This window comes from Nomascus leucogenys, chromosome 2 (assembly GCF_006542625.1).
Source record: "Nomascus leucogenys isolate Asia chromosome 2, Asia_NLE_v1, whole genome shotgun sequence".
NCBI classification, from domain to species: Eukaryota; Metazoa; Chordata; class Mammalia; order Primates; family Hylobatidae; genus Nomascus; species Nomascus leucogenys.
The window spans coordinates 52,086,278-52,105,343 of record NC_044382.1 but is presented as its reverse complement, the minus strand read 5'-3'; the positions used below and the strand labels follow the sequence as shown (position 1 = coordinate 52,105,343).

General features: G+C 41.8%; 1 protein-coding gene across 3 annotated transcripts in view; it reads left to right on the top strand.

The window, feature by feature from the left end:
- NFATC3 (nuclear factor of activated T cells 3) overlaps positions 1 to 19,066 on the top strand; it is a 148,560-nt gene that overhangs the window by 23,337 nt on the left and 106,157 nt on the right. The gene's annotated exons all lie outside the window — the stretch shown is intronic.

Below are 19,066 nucleotides of genomic sequence, written 5' to 3'. Positions count from 1 at the left end.
GTTCTGATTCTTGATTCTTCATGTGCAACCTGTTACCCTCCTCTGAGTCTTTTAGGTTCTTCTCTTTGTCCTTTGTGTTCTGAATTTTTCAGTTCCATTGTAATGTCAGGGGACCATTTTCACATATGTGGTCTGTCGTTGACCAAAACATCATCAAGCAGTACCTGACTACCTACAAATGGAATTGCTTGTCATATGGTAATTCTATATTTAAATTTTTGAGGCACCGTCAAACTCTGCTCTACAGCAACTCAGCTGTATCACTTTACATTACCATTAGTAATATATGAGGGTTCTTATTTATCTGTATCCACACTAACACTTGTTTTCTCTTTTTGTTTATTTTTTTAAATTAAAGCCATCCTGGGAGTGTGAAATGGTATCTCTCTGTGGTTTTTATTTGCATTACCTAATGACCAGTGATGTTGAACATCTTTTCATGTGCATGTTGGTCATTTGTATATCTTCTTTGGAGAAATGCCTATTCATTGCTTTGCCCATTTTTTAATTGAGCTGTTTGACTTTTTGCTGTTCAGTTATAAAAACTATATATATTCTGGATACTAAAGCTTATCAGATCTAAGATTTACAGATATTTTTTCCCATTCTGTAGGTTGTCTTTTCACTTTTCTTTTTTCTTCTTCTTTTTTAAATTTTTTTATTTATTTATTTATTTATTTATTTATTTATTTTTGAGACAAGGTCTTACTTTGTTGCCCAGGCTGGAATGCCATGGTGTGTGATGCTGGCTCATGGCAGCCTTGACCTCCTCGGCTCAAGTTAGCTTCCCACCTCAGCCTTACAAGTAGCTGGGACTACAGGTGCACACCACCATGCCCAGCTAAGTTTTGTATTATTTTGTGGAGATGAGATTTCACCATGTTGCCCAGGTTGGTCTCAAACTCCTGGGCTCAAGTGATCTGCCCGCCTCAGCCTCCCAAAGGGTTGGGATTACAGGCATGAGCCACTGGGCTTCGCCTCACTTTCTTGATGGTGCCCTTTGGTGCACAAAAGTTTTTAATTTTACCAAGTTGTACTGATTGAGTTCTTTTGTTGCTTGTGCTTTTACTATTAAGAATCCATCGCCAATTCTGAAGTCATGACAGTGTACTCCTATTTTTGCTTCTAAGAGTTTTATGCTTTTAGCTCTTATATTTAGGTTTTTGATCCTTTTTGAGTTAATTTTTGTATATGGTATGAGGAAGGGGTTCAACTTCATTCTTTTGCATATGATAATCCAGTTTTCCCAGTACCATTTCCCAGTACCATGTGATAATCCAGTTTTCCCTGTAACTTCAACCCAGTTGAAGGAACTGTTCTTTTTCCATTTAAAGTCTTAGCACCTTTGTAAAAAATCAGTTGGCCATAGATATTTGGGTTTATTTCTGAACTCTCATTTTTATTCCATTGGTTAATACATCTCTTCTTATGCTAGCACCACACTGTGCCTTTGTAGTAAGTTTTGGAGTGTTAATCCTACTTTGTTTTCTTTTTCAATGTTATTTTGGCTGTTCAGAGAATATTCTGGGCCCCTTGCATTTCCGTATAAATTTGAGGATTGGCTTTTCCATTTCTCTAGAAAAGGCCGTGAAATTTTGGTAGGGATTGCATTGTACATCACTTTGGAGAGTATTCCATGTTAACATTGTTTTTCAATCCATGAACACAAGAAGTCTTACCACTTATTTAGGTCTTTAATTTATTTCAGCAATGTTTTGTAGTTTTTAGTGTGTAAGTTTTTCATGTCCTTGGTTAAATTTATTCCTGAGTATTATTTCTTTTGGAGGTTATTGTAAATAGAATTTTCTTAATTTCCTTTTCAGATTGTTTATTGCTTGTATATAGAAACAACAGAATTTTATGTGTTGATATTTTACCCTGCACCTTTAATGAATTCACTTATTAGCTGTAGTTTTTTGTAGATCTTGTGGGTTTTACTTTATATAGAATCGTGTCTTCTGCAAGTAGAAATAGTTTTACTTCTTCCTTTCCAATTTGGATGTCTTTTAATTCCTTGATTGCCCTGGGTAGGACTCCCAGTACAATGTTGAATAGCAGTGGTGAAAGCATGCATCCTTATCTTGCTCCTCATCTTGGGGGAAGGCTTTGTTTTACACCACTATGATGTTAGCTGTGGGCTTTTCACAAATGGTTTTTTTGTTTTTGTTTTTGTTTTTGTTTTTTGAGATGGAGTCTGGCTCTGTCGCCCAGGCTGGTGTGCAGTGGCGCGATCTCCGCTCACTGCGAGCTCCGCCTCCCGGGTTTCACGCCATTCTCCTGCCTCAGCCTCCCAAGTAGCTGGGATTACAGGCGCCCACCACCATGCACAGCTAATTTTTTGTATTTTTAGTAGAGACGGGGCTTCACCATGTTAGCCAGGATGGTCTTGATCTCCTGACCTCATGATCTGCCCGTCTTGGCCTCCCAAAATGCTGGGATTATAGGCATGAGCCACTGCACCCGGCCTCACAAATGCTCTTGATCATGTTAAGGAAGTTTCCTTCTATTCCTAGTTTGCTGAGGTTTTTGTTTGTTTGTTTCAGTCTTAAAAAGATGTTGAAGCCAGGCGCGGTGGCTCAAGCCTGTAATCCCAGCACTTTGGGAGGCCGAGGCGGGCGGATCACGAGGTCAGGAGATCGAGACCATCCTGGCTAACACGGTGAAACCCCGTCTCTACTAAATATACAAAAAATTAGCCGGGCGTGTTGGCGGGCGCCTGTAGTCCCAGCTACTTGGGAGGCTGAGGCAGGAGAATGGCGTGAACCCGAGAGGCGGAGCTTGCAGTGCACCAAGATCGCGCCACTGTACTCCAGCCTGGGGGACAAAGACTCCATCTCAAAAAAAAAAAAAAAAAGATGTTGAATTCTGTCAAATGCTTTTTCTGTCAGTTGAGGTGACTGTGTGGGTGTTTTTTTTTTTTTTTTTTTTTTTTTTTTTTGAGACGGAGTCTCACTTTGTCACCCAGGCTGGAGTGCAGTGGTGTGATCTTGGCTCACTGAATCTTCACCTCCCAGGGTCAAATGATTCTCCTGCCTCAGCCTCCCGAGTAGCTGGGATTACAGGCACCTGCCACCATGCCTGGCTAAGTTTTGTATTTTTAGTAGAGACAAGGTTTCACCATGTTTGCCAGGCTGGTCTTGAACTCCTGACCTCAAGTGATCCACCCATCTCAGCCTCCCAAAGTGCTGGGATTACAGGCATGAACCAGTACGCCTGGCCCCTGATTGTGTAGATTTTTTTTCTTCACTCTATTAATATGGTATGTTATATCAGTTGATTTTCACATGTTGAACCACCCTTGCATTCCTGGGATAAATCACATTTGGTCTTTTTTAATGTGCTCTTGGATTCAGTTTGCTAGTGTGTATTTTGTTGAGGATTTTGTGTTTATATTCATATGGGACGTTGGTCTGTAGTGTCTTGGTTTGGTATCAGGAAAATACTGGCCTCATAGAATGTGTTAGGAAGCATTCCCTCTATTTTTTGGAAGAATGTGAGAAGTAGTGCTGTTAATTCTTGTCTAAGTGTTTGTTAGAACTGACCAGTGAAGCCATCTGTTCCTGGGAGAATTTTGACTATGATTCAATCTCTTTACTTGTGAGGTCTGAGATTTTCTTTTTCTTCTGAGTCAGTTTTGGTAATCTCTGTATTTCTAGGAGTTTGCTCATTCCTTCTAGATTGTCTGATTTGTTGGTGTACGATTGATTGTTCATAGTATTCTTCTTCTTCCTTTTTTTTTTTTTTTTTTTTTGAGACAGAGTCTCACTCTGTTGCTCAGACTAGAGTGCAGTGGAGCAATCTCGGCTCACTGCAGCCTCCGTCTCCTGGGTTCAGGCGATTCTCCTGCCTCAGCCTCCCTAGTAGCTGGGACTACCACCACGCCAGGCTAACTTTTGTATATTTTAGTAGAAATGGGGTTTCACCATGTTGGCCAGGCTGGTCTTGATCTCTTGACCTCAAGTGATCCACCTGCCTTGGCCTCCCAAAGTGCTGCCATTATAGGTGTGAGCCACTGAGCCCGATCCTGTTCATAGTATTCTTATTATCATAGTATTCCTACACATATTTTTGCAAATACCAGTTGTAATACATTCTAACAAAATCCACTTACTACGTTGTGCTAAAGTAGTGTTTTCTTTTTTCTTTTCTTTTCTTTTTTTTTTTTTGTGAGATGTAGTTTCACTCTAGTTGCCCAGGTTGGAGTGCAATGGCATGATCTTGGCTCACTGCACCTCCACCTCCTGGGCTCAAGTGATTCGCCTGCCTCAGCCTCCCGACTAGCTGAGAATACAGGTGTGCACCATCACGCCTGGCTAATTTTTGTATGTTTAGTAGAGACGGGGTTTCTCCCTGTTGGCCAGGCTGGTCTCAAACTCCTGACCTTGTGATCTGCCCGCCTCAGCCTCCCAAAGTGCAGGGATTACAGGCGTGAGCCACCACACCTAGCCTCTTTTTTGTATTTTTAGTAGAGATGGGGTTTCACCATGTTGGCTGGGCTGGTCTTGAACTTGTGACCTCAGGTGATCTGTCTGCCTCAGCCTCCCAAAGAGCTGGGATTACAGACATGAGCCACCGTGCCCGGCCTTCTTTTTTTTTTTTTTTTAATTTCATTTAATTTTAAGTTCTTGGATATATGTGCAGGATATAGAGGTTTGTTACATAGGAAAATGTGTGCCATGGTAGTTTGCCACACCTATCAAGCCATTACCTAAGTGTTAATTAAGCCCAGCCTGCATTAGGTATTTTTCCTGATGCTCTCCCTCTCTCGTGACCCCCACCCCCGGACAGGCCCCAGTGTGTGTTGTTCCTCTCCCTGTGTCCATGTGTTCTCATTGTTCACCTACTATTTATAAGTGAGAACATGTGGTGTTTGGTTTTCTGTTCCTGCATTAGTTTGCAGAGGATAATGGCTTCCAGCTCCATCCATGATCTCGTTCTTTTTATGGCTGCACAGTATTCCATGGTGTATGTGTACTACATTTTCTTTATCTTGTCTGTCATTGGTGGGCATTTGGGTTGATTCTATGTCTTTGCTATTGTGAATAGTGCTTCAGTAAACATACACATGGGTGTATCTTTATAATAGAATGATTTATATTCCTTTGGGTATATACCCAGTAATGGGATTGCTAGGTAAAATGGTATTTTTGGTTCTAGGTCTGTGGGAGAATAATTGCTACACTGTCTTCTACAATGTTTGAACTAATTTACATTCCTACCAACAGTGTAAAAGCCTTTCTATCTCATCCTCGCCAACATCTGTTGTTTCTTAACTTTTTAATAACTGCCATTCTGGGCCGGGCGTGGTGGCTTACACCTGTAATCCCAGCAGTTTGAGGGGCCAGGGCGGGCGGATCAGTTGAGGTCAGGAGTTCAAGACCAGCCTGGCCAACATGATGAAACCTCATCTCTACTAAAAATAATAAAATTAGCTGGGCATTGTGGTGCATGCCTATAGTCCCAGCTACTCGGGAGGCTGAGACAGGAGAATCACTTGAACCCAGGAAACAGAGGTTGCAGTGAGCCGAGATCACACCACTGCACTCAAGCCTAGGTGACAGAGTGAGACTCTGTATCAAAATATAATAATAATAATAATAATAATAATAATAATAATTGCCTTTCTGACTGGTTTGAGATGGTATCTCATTGTGGTTTTGATTTGCATTTCTCTGATCATCAGTGATGTTGAGCTTTTTTTCATGTTTGTTGGGCTGCATAAATGTCTTCTTTTGAGAAATGTCTGTTTATGTCCTTTGCCTACTTTTTAATGAGGTGTTTTTTTTTTTTGTAAATTTATTTAAGTTTCTTGTAGACTCTGGATATTAGACCTTAGTCAGATGGATAAATTGCAAAAGTTTTCTCCCATTCTGTAGGCTGCCTGTTCACTGTGATGATAGTTTCTTTTGCTGTGCAGAAGCTCTTTAGTTTAATTAGATCCCATTTGTCAGTTTTTGCTTTTGTTGGCAATTGCTTTTGCCGTTTTCATCAAGAAATCTTTGCCTATGCCTATGTCCTGAATGGTATTCATTGCCTAGGTTTTCTTCTAGGGTTTTTATAGTTTGGGGTTTTACATTTAAGTCTTTAATCCATCTTGAGTTAATTTTTGTATAAGGTGTAAGGAAGGGATCCAGTTTCAGTTTTCTGCATATGGCTAGCCAGTTCTCCCAACACTACTTATGAAATAGAGAATCCTTTCCCCATTGCTTGTTTTTGTCAGGTTTGTCAAAGATCAGATGGTTGTACATGTGTGGTCTTATTTCTGAGTTCTCTGTTCTGTTTCATTGGTCTATGTGTCTGTTTTTGTACCAGTACCATGCTGTTTTGGTTACTGTAGCCTTGTAGTATAGTTTGAAGTCAGGTAACGTGATGCCTCTAACTGTGTTCTTTTTGCTTAGGATTGTTTTAGCTATACGGGCTCTCTTTTGGTTCCATATGAATTTTAAAATAGTTTTTTCTAATTCTGTGAAGAATGTCAATAGTATTTTAATGGGAGTAGCATTGAATCTATAAATTGCTTTGGGCAGTATGGCTGTTTTCACAATATTGCTTCTTCCTATCCATGAGCATGGAATGTTTTTCCATGTTTATGTTTGTGTCCTCTCTGATTTCCTTGAGCAGTAGTTTGTAGTTCTCCTTGAAGAGGTCCTTCACTTCCCTTGTTAGCTGTGTTCCCAGGTATTTTATTCTCTTTGTAGCAATTGTGAATGGGAGTTCATTCATGATTTGGCTCTTTGCTTGTCTGTTGTTGGCGTAAAGGAATGCTTGTGACTTTTGCACATTGATTTTGTATCCTGAGACTTTGCTGAAGTTGCTTATCAGCTTAAGCTTTTGGGCTGAGACTAGGGAGTTTTCTAGATAGAGGATCATGCCGTCTGCAAACAAAGATAATTTGACTCCCTCTCTTCCTATGCGAATACCCTGTATTTCTTTCTCTTGCCTCATTGCCCTGGCCAGAATTTCCATTACTGTGTCGGATAGGAGTGGTGAGATAGGGGCATCCTTGTCTTGTGTCAATATTCAAGGGGAACACTGCCAGCTTTTGCATATGCAGTATGACAATGGATGTGGGTTTATCTTAAATGGCTCTTATTATTTTGAGGTTTGTTCCTCCGATACCTAGTTTATTGAGTTTTTAACATGAAGCGATGTTGAATTTTATTGAAGGCCTTTTCTGCATCTATTGAGATAATCATGTGATTTTTGTCTTTAGTTCTGTTTATGTGATGGATTATGTCTATTGATTTGAATATGTTGAACCAGCCTTGCATTCTTGGAATGAAGCTGACTTGATCCTGGTGGGTAAGCTTTTTGATGTGCTGCTGGATTCGGTTTACCAGTATTTATTTGAGGATTTTTGGATCAATGTTCATCAGTGATATTGGCCTGTAGTTTTCTTTTTTTGTTATATCTCTTTCAGGTTTTGGTATCAGGATAATGCTGGCCTCATAAAATGAGTTAGGGAGTAGTCCTTCCTTTTCGGTTGTTTGGAACGGTTTAGGAAGAAATGGTACCACCTTCTCTTTGTACCTCTGGTAGAATTCAGCTGTAAATCTGTCTGGTCCTGGGCTTATTTTGGTTGGTAGGCTATGTATTAGTGCCTCAATTTCATAACTCATTATTGGTCTATTCAGGTATTCAGCCTCTTTCTGGTTCAGTCTTAGGAGGGTGTATGTGTCCAGGAATTTATCAGTTTCTTCTAAATTTTCTAGTTTATTTGCATAAAGGTGTTTATTGTATTCTCTGTGGTGGTTTGTATTTCTGTGGGGTCAGTGGTGATATCCGCTTTATCATTTTTTATTGTGCCGATTTGATTCTTGTCTCTTTTCTTCATTAGCCTAGCCAAGCTCCTGGATGAATTGTTTTTTGTTTGTTTGTTTTTTGAGATGGAGTCTCGCTCTGTCTCTCAGGCTGGAGTGCAGTGATACGATCTCGGCTCACTGCAGCCTCCACCTCCTGGGTTCAAGCAATTCTCCTGCCTCAGCCTCTTGAGTAGCTGAGATTACAGGCACCCACCACCACACTGGGCTAATTTTTGTATTTTTAGTAGAGACAGGGTTTTACCATGTTAGCCAGGCTGGTCTTGAGCTCCTGACCTCAAGTGATCTGCCTGCCTTGGCCTCCCAAAGTGCTAGGATTACAGGTGTGAGCCACTGTGCCTGACCTGAATTTTTTTTTTTTTTTCCGAGACAGAGTCTCGCTCTGTCACCCAGGCTGGAGTGCAGTGGCCCAATCTCGGCTCAGTGCAAGCTCCGCCTCCTGGGTTCATGCCATTCTCCTGCCTCAGCCTCCCGAGTAGCTGGGACTACAGGTGCCTGCCACCACGCCCGGCTAATTTTTTTTGTATTTTTTTTAGTAGAGACCGGGTTTCACCGTGTTAGCCAGGATGATCTCAATCTCCTGACCTTGTGATCCACCTGCCTCGCCTTCCAAAGTGCTGGGATTACAGGCGTGAGCCACCGCGCCCAGCCTGATTTTTTTTTTTAAGGGTTTTTTCTGTGTCTCTATCTCCTTCAGTTCTGCTCTGATCTTGGTTATGTCTTGTCTTCTGCTAGATTTGGGGTTTGTTTACTCTTGGTTCTCTAGTCTTTTAGTTGTGATGTTAGGATGTCGATTTGAGTTTTTTCTGGCTTTTTGATGTGGGCACTTAGTGCTATAAATTTCCCTCTTAACACTGCTTTAGCTGTATCCCAGAGATTCTGGTACATTGTCTCTTTGTTCTCATTGGTTTTAAATAACTTCTTGATTTCTGCCTTAATTTCATTATTTACCCAGGAGTCATTCAGGGGCAGGTTGTTCAATTTCCATGTAGTTGTGTGGGTTTGAGTGAGTTTCTTAATGTTGATTTCTAATTTGATTGCCCTGTGGTCTGAGAAACTGTTATGATTTCAGTTCTTTTGCATTTGCTGAGGAGTGTTTTACTTCCAAGTATGTGATCGAATCTAGAGTAAGTGCCATGTGGCACTGAGAAGAATGTATATTCTGTTTTTGGGTAAGTCTACTTGATCAGAGCTGAATTCAAGTCCTGAATATCTTTGTTGATTTTTCTGTCTTGATGATCTGTCTGATATTGACAGTGGGGTGTTAAGTCTCCCACTATTGTTGTGTGGGAGTCTAAGTCTTTTTGTAGATCTCTAAAAACTTGTTTTATGAAACTGAGTGTGCCTGTATTGGGTGCATATAAATTTAGAATAGTTAGCTCTTCTTGTTGAATTGAACCCTTTACCATGCTGTATGCCCTTTGTCTTTTTTTGATCTTGTTGGTTTAAAGTCAGAAACTAGGATTGCAACCCCTGCTTTTTTCCTGCCTTCCATTTGCTTTGTAAATTTTCCTCCATCTCTTTATTTTGAGCCTGTGCATGTCTTTGCATGTTAGATGGGTCTCTTGAATACAGCACACCAGTGGTTCTTGTCTTTTTAGCCAGCTAACCATTTTGTGTCTTTTAATTGGGATATTTAGTCCATTTACATTTAAGGTTAATATTGTTATGTGTGAATTTGGTCCTGTCATCATGATGCTGGCTGGTTATTTTGCAGACCTGTTAATGTAGTTGCTTTATAGTGTCATTGGTCTGTGTACTTGAGTGTGTTTTTGTAGTGGCTGGTAATGGTTTTTCCTTTCCATATTTAGTGCTTTCTTCAGGAACTCTTGTAAAGCAGACCTGGTGGTGCTGAATTCCCTCATTATTTGCTTGTCTGAAAAGGACTTTATTTCTCTTTTGCTTATGAAGCTTAATTTGTCCAGATATGACATTTGGGTTGGAAATTCTTTTCTAAGAATGTTGAATATTGGCCTCCAATCTCTTCTGGCTTGTAGGGTTTCTGCTGAGAGGTCCACTGTTAGTTTGATGGGCTTACCTTTGTGGTGACCTGTCCTTTCTCTCTCTTCCTGCCCTTAACATTTTTTCCTTCATTCCAACCTTGGAGAATCTGATGATAATGTATTTTGGGATTGATCTTCTCATGGAGTATCTTACTGGGTTTCTCTGAATTTCCTGAATTTGAATGTTGGCCTATCTTGGTTGGGGAAGTTCTCATGGATGATACCGTGAAGTATGTTTTCCAACTTGGTTCTATTCTCCCCGTCTCTTTCAGGTACCCCAGTCGTAGGTTCGGTCTTTTTTTTTTTTTTTTTTTTTTTTTTTTTTTTTTTGAGATAGAGTCTTGCTCTGTCGCCCAGGCTGGAGTGCAGTGGCGTGATCTTGGCTCACTGCAACCTCTGCCTCCTGGGTTCAAGCGATTCTTCTGCCTCAGCCTCCCGAGTAGCTGGGACTACAGGCACGCACCACCACACCTGGCTGATTTTTCTATTTTTAGTAGAGATGGGGTTTCACCATCTTGAGCAGGTTGGTCTTGAACTCCTGGTCTCGTGATCCACCTGCCTCGGCCCCCCAAAGTGCTGGGATTACAGGTGTGAGCCACCGTTTCCGGCCAGGTTCATTCTTTTAAATAATCCCATAGTTCTAGGAGGTTTTGTTCATTTCTTTTCATTTTTTTTTTCTTTAACCTTGTTTTCCTGTCTTATTTTAGCAAGATAGTCTTCAAGCTGTGATATCCTTTCCTCTGCCTGGTCTGTTCAGCTCTTGATACTTGTGGTTGTATTGTGAAGCTCTCGTGTTGTGTTTTTCAGCTCAATCAGGTCATTTATGTTCCTCTCTAAACTAGCCATTCTGGTTAACAGCTCCTGTAATGTTTTATCATGGTTTTTTGCTTCTTTGCATTGGGTTAAAACATACTCCTTTAGCTCAGTGAAGTTTGTTATTACCTACCTTTTGAAGCCTACTTCTGTCAATTCATTCTTCTCTGCCTCAGCCCAGTTCTCTGCCCTTGATAGAAAAGTGTTGTAATCATTTAGAGAAGAGACACTCTGGCTCTTTGAGATTTCAGCATTCTTGCATTGATTCTTTCTCATCCTTGTGGATTTATCTGCCTTTGATCTTTGAGCCTGCTGACCTTTGGATAGGGTTTTTGTGGGATCTTTTTTGTTGATGTTGTTGTTGTTGCTTTCTGTTTGTTTTTCCTTTAATAGTAAGGCCCCTCTTCCATAGGGTAGGGCTGCTGCAGTTTAATAGGGGACCACTCCAGACCTAATTCATCTGTCTCCTCCCGCACCTGGAGGTATAAGCAGTGGAGGCTGCAGAACAGCAAAGATGGCTGCCTACTCCTCTGGGAGCTTCATCCCAGAGGGCACCCAGCTGATGCTGGCTGGAACGCTCCTGTATCAGGTGCCTGGCGACTCCAGTTGGGAGGTCTCACCCAGTCAGGAGGGATGGGATCAGGGACCTGCTTAAAGAAGTAGTCTGGCTGCCCCTTGGCTGAGCAGTTTCGGCTGTGCTGGGGAGAATTCCCCTCGTCTGGACTGCCAACAGGCAGGAAAGACTAGGTCAGCTGAACCATGAGACCATGACCACCCCTACCCACAGAGGCTCCTTCCCAGGGATATCAGAGTTCTGTCCATAAACTCCTGGCTAGAGTTACTGCAGTTCCTGCAAGGAGGTTCTGCCTGGTGAAGAGAGAAGGATCTGGGTCCCACCTAAGGAAATAATCTGGCCACGATCTGCCACTGCTACTGTGTTGTGCTGTGGGGAATTCCTCTTCGTCCAAACCGCCAAGTCTCCCCAACACCAGCAGGCGTAAACGGCAGACAGGAGCTGCAGTAATGGTGACTGCCCCTTTCCCTGGGAACTTGGTAGTCTTAGGCAGTGTCCAGCCTGCTGCTGCTGGCCACAACCTGAGCAGGTTGCACAGCTCTGTGCTTGGGTCCCAAGGCCCTGGTGGCACGGGCTCATGAGGGGGTCTCCTGATCCATGGGATGTACAGATCTGTGGAAAAGGTCTGGTTTCCCATGCAGGGTAGCACAGTTACTCACCACCTCCCTTGGTTGGGTGTGGGAGTTCGCCTTTGTGGCTACCAGGTCAGGTTGTCGCTGCACCCTGCCTTTCCTAGCTCTGTGTGGATCACAGCAACCACCTAGTCAGTCCCAGTGAGAGAACCTGGATACCTCAGTTGACGGAGCAGGATTTACTGGCCATTTTTGCTCTTCTTAGTGGGAGCCTCTGACTGGAGTGGCTTCTAATCAGCCATCTTGGCTCCTCCTGCCTAAACTAGTGTTTTCTTCTTTGAAAATGTTTTTTCTTGAAGTTGTTTCTTTCACACTATCCATGGAGGCTAATTGTTTAGTCACTTTAAACTCTGCATTGACTCTTCAATAAATAACAACTGAGCAGATGTTGGTAACATCTGGCAGCACATCAAGGGCCAAGGAAAACCCCCCCCTTTTTTTTTTTTTTTTGAGACGGAGTCTTGCTTTGTTGCCAGGCTGGAGTGCTGTGGTGCGATCTTGGCTCACTGCAACCTCCGACTCTCTGGTTCAAACGATTCTCCTACCTCAGCCTCCCAAGTAGCTGGGATTACAGGCACGTGCCACCACACCCAGATAATTTTTGTATTTTTAGTAGAGACGGGGTTTGACCATGTTGGCCAGGATGGTCTCGAACTCCTGATCCCGTGATCCACCTGCCTCTGCCTCCCAAAGTGCTGGGATTACAGGCGTGAGCCACCGCACCTGGCTGGAAACCTCTTTTTAAGGAAATTGTTTGTCTTATTTTGTAATTAACCTATTAATGTTGCTACCATTGTCCTCAGTTTTTCTACCAGTTGTTCTTGCTAAAAGGCTAATAGTCTTGTAAGTTTTTCTCTGAACATATTTCCTTGGTTTCTCCAGTGAAACACAATTTAAATAACTCACCATCAGTAAATGACTGTCTTTTTTTTTTTTTTTTTTTTTGAGACCGAGTCTCACTCGGTCACCGAGGCTGGAATGCAGTGGTGCGATCTCAGCTCACTACAACCTCCGCCTCCCGGGTTGCAGTGATTCTCCTTGCCTCAGCCTCCCAAGTAGCTGGGATTATAGGCACCTGCCACTATGCCTGGCTAAATTTTGTATTTTAGTAGAGACGAGGTTTTGCCGTGTTGGCAAGGCAGGTCTCGAACTCCTGACCTCGTGATCCGCCCGCCTCAGCCTCCCAAATTGCTGGGATTATAGGCGTGAGCCACTGCGCCCGGCCCCAGTAAATGACTTTCTTTACTTTGCTAGCAAATGAGCCATTTGATTTTCTCTCTCTTTTTTTTTTTTTTTTTTGAGAGAGTCTTGCTCTTATCACCCAAGCTGGAGTGCAGTGGTAGCGCAATCTCAGCTTACTGTGACCTCTGCCTCCCAGGTTCAACTGATTCCCCTGCCACAGCCTCCCAAGTAGCTGGGATTACAGGCGCGCGGCACCAAGCCCAGCTAATTTTTGTATTTTTAGTAGAGACAGGGTTTCACCATGTTGGCCAGGCTGGTCTTGTACTCCTGACCTCAAGTGATCTGCCCCCCTTGGCCTCCCAAAGTGCTGGAATTACAGGCGTGAGCCACCATACCTGGCCGATTGTTTTTTGTTTGTTTGTTTGTTTGTTTTTAAATTTTTTTTCTTTTCCTGTGAGTTGGGAGTATTATGATGACTGCATTACTGTGGTAATGCATATATATGGCCATAATGTTATTGCACATCTAATTTGATAACAGTATAACCACACTCCACTGTGCTTTAAAAGGGCAACATTCAAAGTCTACTTTTCTTTTTGTGTTATGCACTAGTAAAAATTAAAGTCACAGTATATACATATGCATTGCACTCATTAGAACTTTGTCACTGCAATTTGTGTCCATCAAGCAGCAATGTGAAGGAATAGGGGTAGTACATATGGTCCCTTTGACAGTTACTCAGCTCTACCCTTGTGTGAAAATAACCATAGATAGTATATAAATGAATGAGCATGGCTGTGTTTCAATAAAACTTTATTTATGGATACCAGAATTTGAATCATAACTTTTTTTTATCATGCCACAGTTAAAAATATTTTTTTTTTTTTTTGAGATGGAGTCTCGCTCTGTAGCCCAGGCTGGAGTGCAGTGGCGAGATCTCTGCTCACTGCAAGCTCCGCCTCCCGGGTTCACGCCATTCTCCTGCCTCAGCGTCCCGAGTCGCTGGGACTACAGGCGCCTGCCACCGCACCCAGCTAATTTTTTGTATTTTTAGTAAAGATGGGGTTTCACCGTATTAGCCAGGATGGTCTCGATCTCCTGACCTCATGATCCGCCCGCCTCGGCCTCCCAAAGTGCTGGGATTACAGGCGTGAGCCACCGCGCCCGGCTAAAAACAATTTTTTGAAACCATTTAAAACCCTTAGTTTGTTGGCTATAGAAAGACAAACTATTGTCTGTAGGCTTTCTATAGCATACAAACTAATGATTTTAAATGTGGCCTACCACTCGTTGGTGGGCCAGACTTGGCACATGGACTGTATTTTGCCAACCTCTGCTTCATACTATACATAAAAACATTCATAAGACAACTTGGGTTGTCCAGATTACTGTATGCTTGCATGGGTCCCTCTGGTGGTTGAAGGAACATGGAACAAGTAATTCTTGAGATGGTGAAATTTCTGAAGCACCTTGAATTTGAGAATTCTAGCCTTGGAAATCTGGACCTAGGACTGTTCATCATAGTTAGATTGTAGTAGCTGCTTATATCATTTCCAGGGGTTGGACACTTGGGAAAAAGATAAAGCAGCATTCCCACAAATTTTGTGTGCAGGTCTCTGCAGCACTTTAAGACATCATTCTGACGTAGCATATGCTTGCTTCATCTACAGTTTATTTGGGAGAAGGGTGTGGTTTTCAGCATTAGTCAACGACTGAAATGGGCTGGTACAATAATTATATTTGAATAAACTGTAAAATCTTCCATGGGTGACTTTCTGTCCTTTTTTTTTTTTCCTCAAAGGGTTGGGATTTAATTAATTTTCCCTGTTTAATCAAGTACATTCTTAAGTAAAGGAAAAAGGCAGTTTGAAAATAAGCAATACGATTAGATGAAATTAGTAAAGAACAAGTTGTTCTGGATGACTTCAAGGTGATATACCCTTTGAACTGTTTGCTTGTTTTTCCTGTCTCTTTCTTTTTCTTTGTAGCCATCTTCTCTCATTTTAGATTTCCTGCTTCTAATCTGTGGACTAGATAAGCATATAATATTATGGAATCTAAAATTGAGTAGAGAGGATCTGAACAAGGGGCCAAGGAAAATTTCTGTGAGTTAAACACATGAGCTTTTATGCTGTATATTTTGAGTGTTCAGAGGCTTGTTTTACTTCTGTCCACTTGAGTACCATTTAGATAAGTGACATTGTGAGCTAAGTTTTAGAAAGTTTTAGCTATCATCATAATTCAACAGGCTGATAGCATTGCCAAGAAACATGGTTCAAAAATTCCTGATTGAGGATTTTGCTGACATAACTTAGGAGTAACATAGATTCTTTAAGGGAAGCAATTCCAACAACCTTATTTATTTATTTAGACGGGGTCTTGCTCTGTTACCGAGGCTAGAGTGCAATGGCGCTATGTTGACTTACAGCAACCTCTGAATCTCAGGCTCAAATGACCCTCTTGCCTCAGCCTCTCGGGTAGCTGGGACTACAGTACAGGCATGTGCCACCATGCCTGGCTAATTTTTGTATTTTTATTTTTGTAGAAATGGGTTTTTTCCACATCGTCCCGACTGGTCTCAAACAGCCATTTGCCTGCCTTGGCCTCCCAAAGTTCTGGGATTACAGGTGTGAGCCACCATGTCCGGCCCCAACAACTTGAACAAATGATTTATTATAGACCTAATAAATGTCAGGGACTTACTTGGTAGATACTGGAGATACAGCAGTTGAAGTTGTTCTCAAATATAATAGAAATCATGTCAGTCCCCCTTTTAAAACTCTTACATGGTTTCCATTATTCTTTGAATAAAATCCAAACTCCTTACTACAGTTCTTCTATATCTTGGCTTCTTCTAGCTCTACACTTTCAGTTGTTAACTCTAGCCATCTTGGGCATTTCTTAAAGAAACCAAGGCGTTATTTGACTCAGACTTTTTATGCCTATTCTCCTGTATTGGAACCATCACCTTCTCTCCCCAGCCCCGCCAACTCTCTCTCTTTGCTTGCTGGTTCCTATTTATCTTTCAGGTTTTAGCTTACATGCTACCTTCTCAAAAAGGCTATCTCTGTAATCTCTGTAAAACGAGTTCCTTCTCTAATTCTCTCTTCTACCACTTACTAGCACTTACCATTTTTAATTTGTGTTTTTGTCAGTCTCTCCTGAGACTGAGACTGCTTAATGAGGGCAGGGACCATATGTGTCTTATTTACTTTTTATGTACCTACCATCTAGAACAGTTTCTATAAAATATTAATCACATTATTAATAGTTGGTGAATGAATGAGCACCTTCTTCACTTGGCTTCTGGGATGCTGCATTCTTTTGGTTACTCTTCCATTTCACTGATGTCTCTTCTAACCTCTTAACTCATTCTTCTTTTTCTCCCTAGTCCTAAACTTTAGAGTTCCTTGTGCCTCAGTTGCCTACTTTCTTCTCTATTTGTACTAATTTCTTAGTGATCTTTTGGTCTTATGGCTTTAAATTTCATGTATACATTAATGACTCCCACATTTACATAGCTAGCTTGTGTTCTTATGTACAAATATCTACTTGATATTTCCACTTGGAAAGCTTACTGGACTCTCATATTTAATATGTACAAAGTAGAAGTTTTGGTTTCTTATGTCAAGTCTGTCTCACTTTCTTTATTTCAGTAATTGCTGTTCTTTCAGAAATTCAGAAAATTTCAGAAATACTGTTGTTGTTGTTTGAGACAGAGTCTCGCTCTGTTGCCCAGGCTGGAGTGCAATGGCGCGATCTTGGCTCACTGCAAGCTCTGCCTCCCGGGTTCATGCCATTCTCCCACCTCAGCCTCCTGAGCAGCTGGGACCACAGGCGCCTGCCACCACGCCCGGCTAATTTTTTGTATTTTTAGTAGAGACGGGGTTTCACCGTGTTAGCCAGGATGGTCTCGATCTCCTGACCTCGTGATCCGCCCGCCTTGGCCTCTCAAAGTGCTGGGATTACAAGTGTGAGCCACTGCGCCCGGCCAATACTGTATTTTTAATAATAGTTCAAGGCTTTAAACCTTGGTGTCACCCTTGACTGTTCTTTCACATCCAGTCAACAAGTTCCGTCAGCACTACCTTAATCCAAAATTTGACTTCTTAATGCTGCGTCTACTTTTACAGCTCACTACCACTTAGGTCCTGTATTCCATCATTTCTCACCTGGATGATTACAGTAGCCTCCTAAATTTATATCAGATCATATATATCAAATGATGATACTTTTCTGTTTAGAATGCTCCAGTGGTTTCCCATCTCGCAAGGCCTTACTTGATTAGCCTTTTGCTGACCACCCCTAGCTCTCATTATTCTGACTCCTTACTCAGTTCAAGTCCCACTGGCCTTGTTTTTTCTCATACAGTACACTTCAACAATGCTCTACCTCAGGTCTTTGCACTTACTATTATCCTCTGCCTGCATTATGCCCCTAAATTTCTGTATAGCTCAGTTACATTAATATTCTTCTGCTATTTCCTCAAATACTAGAGAAGGCTTTCCAGGCTTTCCTATTAAATTAACATCTTTGCCTCCTCTATATTTTTTCCCCAATTTTATTTTCTCTTACAGCAAATATCACTACCTGACATATTTTACTAGAATGTAAGCTCCATGAGGAGAGGACTTTGTTTTGTTTACCATGGTGTTTTTAGTATTCAGAACATGCCTGCTTACATAGTAGTTGCTAAAAAAAATTTTTGTTAAATGAATAAGTTGAATCATGTTGTTTCCAGTGTAGAAAGAATAGGTATATGTGGTTGAAAAACGAACAGCACAAAGTTAGCTCCCCAAAAATGGCAAAGTGAAATAAAGAAACATTTCTGAAGGACATTGTTGAACTGTAATCCCAGCACTTTGGGAGGCTGGGGCAGTTGGATTGCCTGAGCCCAGGACTTCAAGATTAGGCTGGGCAACAAAACGAGACCCTGTCTCTACAAAAAAAAAAAAAAATTGCTGGGAGTGGTGGCATGCACCTGTGGTCTCGGCTACTTGCAAGGTTGAGGTGGGAGGATCGCTTGACCCAGGAGTTTGAGGCAGCAGTGAGCTATGAGTGCACCACTGCACTCCAGCCTGGGTGACAGAGTGAGACCTAGTCTCAAAAAAAAAAAAAAAAAAAGTCTGGGTGTGGTGGCTCACGCTTGTAATCCCTGCACTTTGGGAGGCCAAGGAGGGTAGATCGCTTGAGGTCAGGAGTTTGAGACCAGCCTGGACAACATGGAAAAACCCTGTCTCTACTAAAAATACAAAAATTAGCCAAGTGTCGTGGCAGGCGCCTGTAATTCCAGCTACTTGGGAGGCTGAGGCTTGAGAATCGCCTGAACTTGGGAGGCGGAGGTTGCAGTGAGCCAAGATCGCACCACTGCATTCCAGCCAGAGTGAGACTTTGTCTCAGAAAAAAAAAAAAAAATTAGCTAGGCATGGTGGCGAGTGCCTGTAGTCCCAGCTACTCAGAAGGCTGAGACAGGAGGCAGGAAAATTGCTTGAATCCAGGAGGCAAGATTGCACCACTGCACTCTGGCCTGGGCGACAGAGCAAGACTCCATCTCAAAAAAACAAACAAACAAAAAAAAACAAAGAAAAACCCACTTTTGGAGTTTTCCTACCTTTGACTACTTGTTATGTTGGATAATATATACAGGTTGATAATGCAGGTTGTTACGTTGGATAATATACATAGGTCATATTCAAAATCTGGAATGTTCCAATATCCTATACTTTTTAGCTCTGACATGATGCCACAAGTGGAGAATTCTTAACAGACTTTTTTCATTCACCAAATTATTAAAAAATATTGTCCAAAATTAGCTTTCAGACTATGTAAATAAGGTATATATGAAACATAAGTGAATTTCATGTTTAGACTTGGGTCCCATATCAAGATATCTCATTGTGTATATGTAAATGGGCCAAAAAAAAAAATCCAAAATCCCAAACACTTCTGGCCTCAAGCATTTTGGATACGGGATATTCAGCCTGTGTCCCTTCCCCATTTTTCAGCTACATTGAGTTAGATTTTCTGTTCTTTGCAGCCTAG